This window comes from Castor canadensis, chromosome 13 (assembly GCF_047511655.1).
Source record: "Castor canadensis chromosome 13, mCasCan1.hap1v2, whole genome shotgun sequence".
Taxonomy (NCBI): Eukaryota; Metazoa; Chordata; class Mammalia; order Rodentia; family Castoridae; genus Castor; species Castor canadensis.
This window is the reverse complement of record NC_133398.1, coordinates 21,060,150-21,068,591: the sequence shown is the minus strand read 5'-3', so window position 1 is coordinate 21,068,591 and position 8,442 is coordinate 21,060,150. Positions and strand designations below refer to the sequence as shown.

Genomic DNA, 8,442 nt, shown 5'->3' with positions numbered 1-8,442 from the left:
CCAGCTACACTCAGTCCATGAGGAGCTGTTGTAATTAAAGGTCTGTCAATGTTTCCACTGAAAGGCAATTTTCCCGAGGGCATGTGGTTCACTTTTTGCTTTTATCCTTGATTTCTGCCCTGAGTGTAAGGGGGCCGGGCAGGGCCTGCTGGTCGTGCATGCGAGACAGGTCTTGAGGTCGAGATGCGAGTGTTAATGTTCCATTACAATATACAGTAATGAATTGGGACTTTCAGAGCAATAGCAGTTTCCCAAAATGAGTGTATTCATCTTAATTTTTAAACATCTATTGCCTTGGAGAAGCTTTTATAATTAAATGTTTGGATGCAGCAGCAAATGAGAGGAAAGAATCTTCCTTCTATGGAAAGGAAGCTTTGTCCTACTCTCATCCCGCAACAGTCCTGGCCTCAGAAACAAACATGGTACTATTGCTGAACCCACAGGCATAATGGGAGTCAGAATTCAGTCCATTTTACAAGGAGAGGGACTTTCAGATGATTACAATGGTCTGGTAAAGACCAAACTCTTTCCTGAGGTAGAGAGGTCCTTGTTGCTGTTGGTACCCAAGTATAACCTGTTAACTAATGAGCTGTAGATTAGTTACATTTTCAAGCATTTTCAAGGTGCAGGGACTTGTGGGTGGGACCTACTTAGGAGCATCTTTGAGCAGGAGCAGGTTCTTTCAGGGGACCTTCACCAATTCACAGGATGTCTGTGACACCTGCCTGCTAACAAATGGTATCCTAGATGACTCATCTTCACCGTTCTTTTCCAGTCCCTCACTCCTGCAGGCTTGGCAGTATGGTGGAGTTTTCTGAGTCATGTGCAGGTTTCAGAGCAATGCAACCAGGTCTTCTTCACCTTAATTCCACACCTTAGACTTGCTGCTCCTCTGATCGGCTTTTGCAAGCTGGTGAGGTGTGACAGCAATCCTCACATGGGTTTCAAAGATGGGCCTGTGGAAAGTGAGCAAGGAAAGTGCCCTGCAGAGGGCCCAGTGGAACAAGTCCTTGACCACAGGAGCCTCCTCAAGGACACATTGGCACCTGCACCGCCTTCTCCACCTCAGTAGTCAGGATGGAGCAGATAGCAATTGTTTTAGACTCTCACAAGGGGTTCTGGATTTTCTGAGAAAGTCTGGATTCTCCGGGGCTCTGTAGCTATGAGGAAATTGCCAGGAAAATAAGGATTCTTTTTTAGAAGAGCTCAGCTTCCATTTTGTCCTTGACTTTGCAAAGTACCCTACTTGCTTTCCTGTCTTTCTTTGACTAGATTCTGGTCTCTCTATGTGCCCTATGCTGCCAGCTCAGTGCCTGGCACTTTGTTTAATGACTGAATGACTGACTGACTGAATGAATGAAGACTGTCACTCCCTCCTGACTCCTGAAGTCAGATAAAGCAGAGCTTTCAATCCTGGCTTCACGTCTCTCTCTTCCTCATTTAAGAGCATCTATTTGAACACAAGCCATCCAGTGAATGCCTCTAGCCATATCCATCACTTCATCTGACCTGTCCATTTTCAGGCGAGAAACTAAGGCAAAGTCTTGGGGCAGAGAAAGAGCCCCAACACTGAATCTCTCATTGCAAGACTGAGGCACTGACCATGACACACCTACAAGCCCTGCCATTTCCAGGACCGTTTCCTCAGAAAACAACAACTGCAGAGGGACCCACCTCTCATTTCTGCCTCATGCAGACCACCCATGCTCTAGTCCCCACCTTTCCCTTCTGATGTCCTCATAACTACTCCAAGACTTGTTCTGTGAGGGCTTTGCCTCGGTAGGCAATTACCTGAGTTCATATGGTTAATTGAAATATTTCTTTTCCTAGAGTTTTAATTCATCCAGCGTAGTTTCAGGAGCCACAGATAATAAGACCTAATTTATAATTAGGGCTTATCAAGAATCAGCTAATTTCTAGACCCCTGATTCCCAAGGAGGGAGTACATGGGTGGGGGCTTCTCTTTCCTTCCCAGGGAGTTGCTACCCACAAAGCTCCAAGAGGCACTAGGGAGGGAGGAGAACTAATTGGGAGCTGGCCCTCCATCTTGGACAATTTATTAATTGGATTATGGGAAATCTCAGGCCCCAGGCAAATCCCAAAGAGCCTCCCTGGTTTATGGTGCGAATATTAGACACAAAGACATGAGACTTGGGTCCACTCAGCCCTTTCAGGAGCTGAGGATCTTTCAAGAAGTTGCTGAACTCTGCCTGGCCTCACTTTCCCCAGCTACATGATGGCCAGGATTGTCCCTGCCCTGTTGGTCTCTCAGTGTTCTCATGGGGATTACATGAGATGAGTGAGCAGGTACATTTCAAGAGCTGTCATGATTACTTCTGGGGCCTGTGTGCCTGGGATGAGCCCCAAAACCAGCCAGAAAAGGATATCCCACCCTAGCCAACTGTGTCTCAGAGAGACAGAGGCTGGCCAAGTCTCCATAGAAAGAGTTGGGTCTGCCTTTAATCCCAGTTGTCCTTAGGTCTGGTTTTCTGAGTCTTTCCTTGCACCTTCCAGTCCCTCTCTTGCTTACCTACTGCAAATGCTGCTTTTCTCTGGACACCTCTCAAACCTCCACCCAGATAGAGGACCAGGAAGGGGAGAGGCCAGCACTGTGGAGTGAGTAGCATTCTGGAATTAAGCAGGGCTGGCATCAAATGAAGACTCTTTTCTAGGCTTTTATTAGTGTGTGAATCAAGATTCCATTGATTGCATGTGACAGGACAGGTCAATTGAAATGAGTTTAAGCTAAAAAGAACAACTGCCTTTAGGTATGATTGGATCCAGGTGCTTGGTGACAATGACTGAGACCTCCTTCTCTCTCAACTCTCTTAACTGTGTATTGGCTTCATTCTCCAGCAGGCTTTCATTGCTGGTGGGAAAAAGATGGTTGTGGCCTCTCCCTGGGGTGGCGAAGAGGAGGTAAAATGATCCCGCTACATGAGCAGACTTTCCATGCAGGACAGAAGAATGGTTCTGCAAAGGAGAGAACAGGAGGACAAAGGCCAGGTAATCCCAAGCTCTCACTCAGCTTATCTGACCCTCAGTCTTTTCATCCTCAACAGCCATGTTGCAGAAGGCTAGATGAATGTACATAAGTCTACAGTATTTTTCTTACTAGCAATAAATTATCAGAAAAAAGGAACCTAAGAAAAACTTCCATTTTTCTTTGCTTCAAAAAAGAACACTTAAGAATATAGTTAACAAAAAAGCTCAAAATTTGCCCACTAAAAACTACAAAGCACTATTGAAAGAAAACCCAAATACCACTAAAGGCATCCCATGTTCATGGAAGAGTTCATACTGTTAAGTTGGTAATAGCCATCAAACTACCTACATATGTGTTGAAATCCCTGCAAAATTCCAAATTATTTTTCTTCAGAAATTGACAAGTCTCAAAGGACTAAGAATAGCAAAGACAATCTTGCAAAGGAAAAGAAAGTTGAAGGACTCACATTTCCCAATCTCAAAGCTTACTCTAAAGCTACAGTAATCCAGACAGTGCAATAGTGGCAAAAGGATAGCTAGGAGTCGATGACACGGAACTGACAGTGCAGAAATAGATGCATACATCCATGGCCAATTGATTTTTTGCAAGGGTGCTGAGACAAATAAATGTAGAAAGACTAGTCATCTCAAAAACTGGTGCTGGGACCATGGCTATCCCTATGTAAAAACATGAATTTGGACCCCTGCCTCATACTATTAAAAAAATCAACTGAAAATGGACCATTGATCTAAGCATGCCATCTTGCCTCTTGAGCCACTCCACCAGCCCTGGATCATAAATCTAAATGGAAGAGCTAACTGTGTAAAACTCTCAGAAGAAAATATAGGTATAAATATTCGTGACCTTGGATTAGGTGTTGGTTTCTTTTTTTTTTTTTAAAAGTGTTGTGCTGGGTGTGGATTAGGTGTTGCTTTCTTAGATATGACACCAAAAATATAGATAAATTCGACTTCATCAAAAATAAAAACTTTAAAATTTTAATTGAAAGGACACTATCAAGAAATGGATGAAGAGAATGGGAGAAATATTTGCAGATCATATGTGTGATAAGAGAATTGTATACAGAGGACATAAATAAATATTACAATTCAATAAAAAAATTAGACATTGGATTTTTGCCAAATACCAAAAGATTTGAATACACATCACTCCAAAGAAGATATACAAATGACCAGTAAGTGCGTGGAAAGACACCAACATCATTAGTCACTAGGGAAGTATAAATCGAAACCACAAGGAGGTGCACTTACATCTGCTAGGATGACCAGGGTCAGAAGCACTGGCAATCACAAGCACTGGTGAGGACATGAAGAGAACAGAACTTCACATGTGGCTGGTAGGTGCAATGGTGGGGACACTTTGGAAAGCAACATGGCAGTGCTATGTACTCCATGAATATTAATAACAGCTTTGTTCGTAATAGACGAACAACGGAGAACCCCAACTATCCATCAACTGGTCATGGGAGACACAAGGTGAATTTCATCCATACAATGAAATTTTATTTAGCTGTAAAATAGAATGAAGTACTGACACATGACATGAAAAAAAGCATACTATATGAAAAAAAAAAAGTCACAAAAGCTGAGTGTGGGGGCACATGCCTGTAATCCCAGAACTTGGGAGGCTGAGGCAGGAGGATCATGAGTTCAAAGACAGTTTAGGCTACAGAGCCAGACCCTGTTGAAAAAAGAAAGAAAACAGGAAGGAAGGAAGAAAGGGATCGAGGGAGGGAGGAAGGAAGGAAGAAAGGAAGAAAGAAGGGAGAGAAAACAGTCACCAAAGCCACATATTCTATGACTGCAATTAAGTGGAACATCTAGATTTAACAAATCTATATAGACAGAAAGCAGATGAGTGGTTGCCAAGGGCAGTGACTGCAATGGGTTAGGAGTTTCTTTGGGAGGTGAAGAGAATGTTCTAGGATCAGATGTGATAGCCACACAATTTGTTGGATACATTAAAATCACTGATTTGTACCCTTTGGAAAGGTGAATTGATAACATATTAATCGTATCTCAATATAAAGCTGTAACTTTAAAATCTAATATCAAACATGGACCGTACAGGGCAGTTGTGGTAATGAAATGAATCATTACATTCAAGCCCCTGCAAGGTCCACAGTAAGCACTCAGCAAGTCTTCCTTTTGCTGCCTTTCTTTTCCTAATAAATACTCCTTGTGCCCCACTTACCTCTTTTAAGCAAGTCCACCCCAGTTTCTAAGGTAGAAGTTGCAGGCATTCCACAAAGGCTGTGTCCAGCTTGGCCGCTCCAAAGCAGCCAGGGTCACGGTTAAGATGGCTGAGCCGGTCTTTCTGATATTAATGAATAAGATATCCATTCTCTGAGAATGCGTCAACCTCTCTAGCCACCTCGGGAACAGGGAGGGAGGGGGTGCAGCTTGAAGCAGGCCTCACACCCACTTTGATTCAAAGGTTTCATTCTAGTCAGTTTCCATGAACAGGACGGTTTATTAGTTGGCGATGACAGCCTAAGAGAGCTCAGGCACTGGACGTTTGGCTAAGGATGACGACGAGGCTATTTTTAAGTCACTGGAGTTCAAGGGTACCTGCCTCAGCGCTTTTGTTTAAGTTGATTTGTAGTCCTGCTTGCTTGACCTTGCTGTGTAAAATAGTTCCAAAGAGGACAAAAAGAAAAGCACCGTTCTAACCAAGGGAGCAGATGTGTCCAACACTCTGTCCCCTCCCTCGCCCCAGCCAAACCCACCCCTCACTGACCTTGAACGTGACGGTGACGTATTCACCTCGCAGTCAGAGGACAGCCTAGCTGAGTCGTCTAGCCACCTGGGCGGGGAAGGGCACAGAGTGGAGGATCGCCCAAGGACTCAGAGTGAGTCAGTGACGTGGAGTATTTTAATCCAGGTCAGTGTAACTCAACCGTTTCCTCTCAACACCAATAAAAATGCTTAATATTTACTAAGCGGCTGCCTCGTTCCAGACACTCGCCAATGCTTCATGGCTATTAAATCCTTTAAGCCACACCGTAACCGATGAAATAAAGTGTGATTCATGTCCTTATATCACAGATGAAGAAACTGAGCCTCTTCATTTTACAGATAGTTTAAGTAATGTGCTCAAGGTCGTGTGAATAGTAAGATGGCAGAGATGGGATCTGAACCCAAGAAGAACCAGCCTCTCAGCCACTAGCCTGACCCACCCTATTTACTTACAGCTTTGTGAAAGAAAACAGGGTCTGAGCAGGATGCTTCTACTGTGTGCATGGATGAGCTCAGCCTGGTGATGGTCACATCCTCAACACCCCTCCTGCAGATGGAGCCAGGTAACGTCATTCTGGGAAGTTGCTCCTCTCCCTTGGTTTGGGTGCCCCCAAAAGCTAACCAGTCTGATGTGCTACACTGGAAGGTATTTCTTGGAGCCATTCAGACCAGCTGACCCATGCTGCTCCCCTCTGAGCAGTCCAAGTCCACATCTGGACTCCACTCTCAGCCTTTAGCCTTGGAATGAGTAGAAGGAGCCCTGGCTGGGAGCCCAGGTATCCATGTGGCATTTCTGTGTGTCCCTGAGTAAGTCACTTGGCCTCTCTGACCCTCAACTTCCTCATATGGAAGATGGATGTAAGGATTCCAGCTTTTCCCACCAGGTTGTTCTGCAAACTCAGAGAATTGGCCTTACATGAGTGAATTATCCTTACCATTGCCCTCAGCAAGTGATGGAGTGCAGTGAGAGGGAGTGACCAGTAGGTGGCAGTGATTCAAAGCAGCCTGGGGGATGCCAGAAGGAACTTCCTATTAACTCTTCCCCAGCTAGGTCGGGGACCTCAGCCTCCCAATCCATCCACAAACCTGTAACAGTAAAAGGAAGTCAGAGAGCAGAAGTGCCCTTCCAAGGACCCATGGCAGATGGAGGCAGAGCCATGTTCAGAGCCAGGATCAGACCCTGGGGTGGTTTTGCAACACCTTCCTTCACGCAACCCCTATTTATCAGGCTTCTTTCTACTGGGTGCAAATGTTTATGTGAACACTTTCCCATATGTTTTGCTGGAAGCCTAGGGGTTTCCAACCTCCACGCAGTCGTCTCCTTCTACTTCGGGGTGGTGCTCACCCTCCCAGCCTAAACTGGACAACTGGCCACTAGACATGAGAGAAGGCATCCTGGGTGGCCCAGGGCAAGAGGCCTGGTTCTGGTTTCAGCTGTACCTCTGGCTGGCAGTGTGACCTGGGCCAATCATAGGTCATGAAGTCAATTTAGTGGACAGAAAAAAAGATAATAAACCCTAGCATACATCTGCCATAGCACAGGAACACTGGATTTTTTTAAACATGGATTCACTTTCACACAACCACCAACATCCTGATAGAAAAGTAATTTCTCTTGTAGATCACAGGGTCTCAGTTCTGAGAACCCCACTCAAGGGTGGTTCCAACTCTGTCCTGCCATCCAATGTGTCCTCTCCTTCCTCATCTTCAGAGGCCAACGACCTTCAAGCCGCCCAGGAACCCTTATGGGACATGTTTCTCACCATATGCAGCCAGCAAGGACTAGTAGACTCAAACCTTCTGGCATTTTCTATTCTGATGATGTGCACAATACCATATCATCCTCAGTGCAATCACGTGTGATCCATGGTCACTCCATTGACAGATGAGCAAACGGAGACTAGAGAGGTGATGAGATTGCTCAAGGTCTCACCACCAGCAAGTGCTGGGGGCAGGACTTGAACGAGGGTCACCCTGACAGCTGTGGCGTGCACCGCCTCCTGTCACCCAGAGCCAGTACAGACGGGGCCCGCAGGGTTTCTTCCCCTAAGAAGAACAACAACACTTACCAGCACTTCCATTTCTCTTATTCTGAGTCACTTTTATTTTCTCTCTCTCTTTCAAGTTTGATTGAATTTACACTTAATGAATCCAACTTTGTCATTTAGGAGATGTTGGAGCTGTGTCTTGACAGGGAGTGAGTGATGGTGCAATAAGTCGTGCGGGAGCTTGCAGCCGTCCCCGCTCACTCCCTGGAGTGATGGTTGCAATACTGGGCTCTGGGGAGGTCCCTGGGTTCCTGCAAGGGACAAGTGGGGTGGGGCTGGGGTTGTCTCATTTAAGTGCAGGGCTCAGAGCAGGCTTTGGGGTTAGAATGGCTAAAACAGAGAGGCTGAAGGAGGGTCAATGAGATGGGACAACTGGGTGCCTGCTCTGCCACTGAGCTGCTTGTTCTGTGTCCTTGGACAAGTCACTTCACCTCTCTGGTCCTCAGTTCCTTCATCTGTAAAATGGGGCAATGGCTCAAGGTGATGGCTGCTTTGTAAAGTGGAGGGGCTCTTTTTGGAATTTCTAAGGTGGTTGTCTGACAGCACTGGAAGTCCATCTGGTAGATCCTCTTCCAAGGCCCACCGTGGGCAAGGCTGGTGGGAGGACCCCTGGGGAGGAGGGGAGGACAGTTCTTGCTAAGGACACAAG

General features: G+C 45.7%; 1 long non-coding RNA gene across 2 annotated transcripts; it reads right to left on the bottom strand.

Annotated features, from left to right (window-relative positions):
• Window positions 1-2,659: 2,659 nt before the first annotated feature.
• Window positions 2,660-5,863, bottom strand: LOC141415379 (uncharacterized). Of its 2 annotated transcripts, XR_012440338.1 has the most exons (3): window positions 5,747-5,863; window positions 5,201-5,630; window positions 2,660-2,973 (listed from the first exon to the last, which is right to left on the bottom strand). It is a non-coding gene; the product is annotated as an uncharacterized lncRNA (long non-coding RNA). The 2 variants fall into 2 exon arrangements; XR_012440337.1 differs by lacking the exon at window positions 5,747-5,863 and having other exon boundaries at window positions 5,201-5,740.
• Window positions 5,864-8,442: the final 2,579 nt, after the last annotated feature.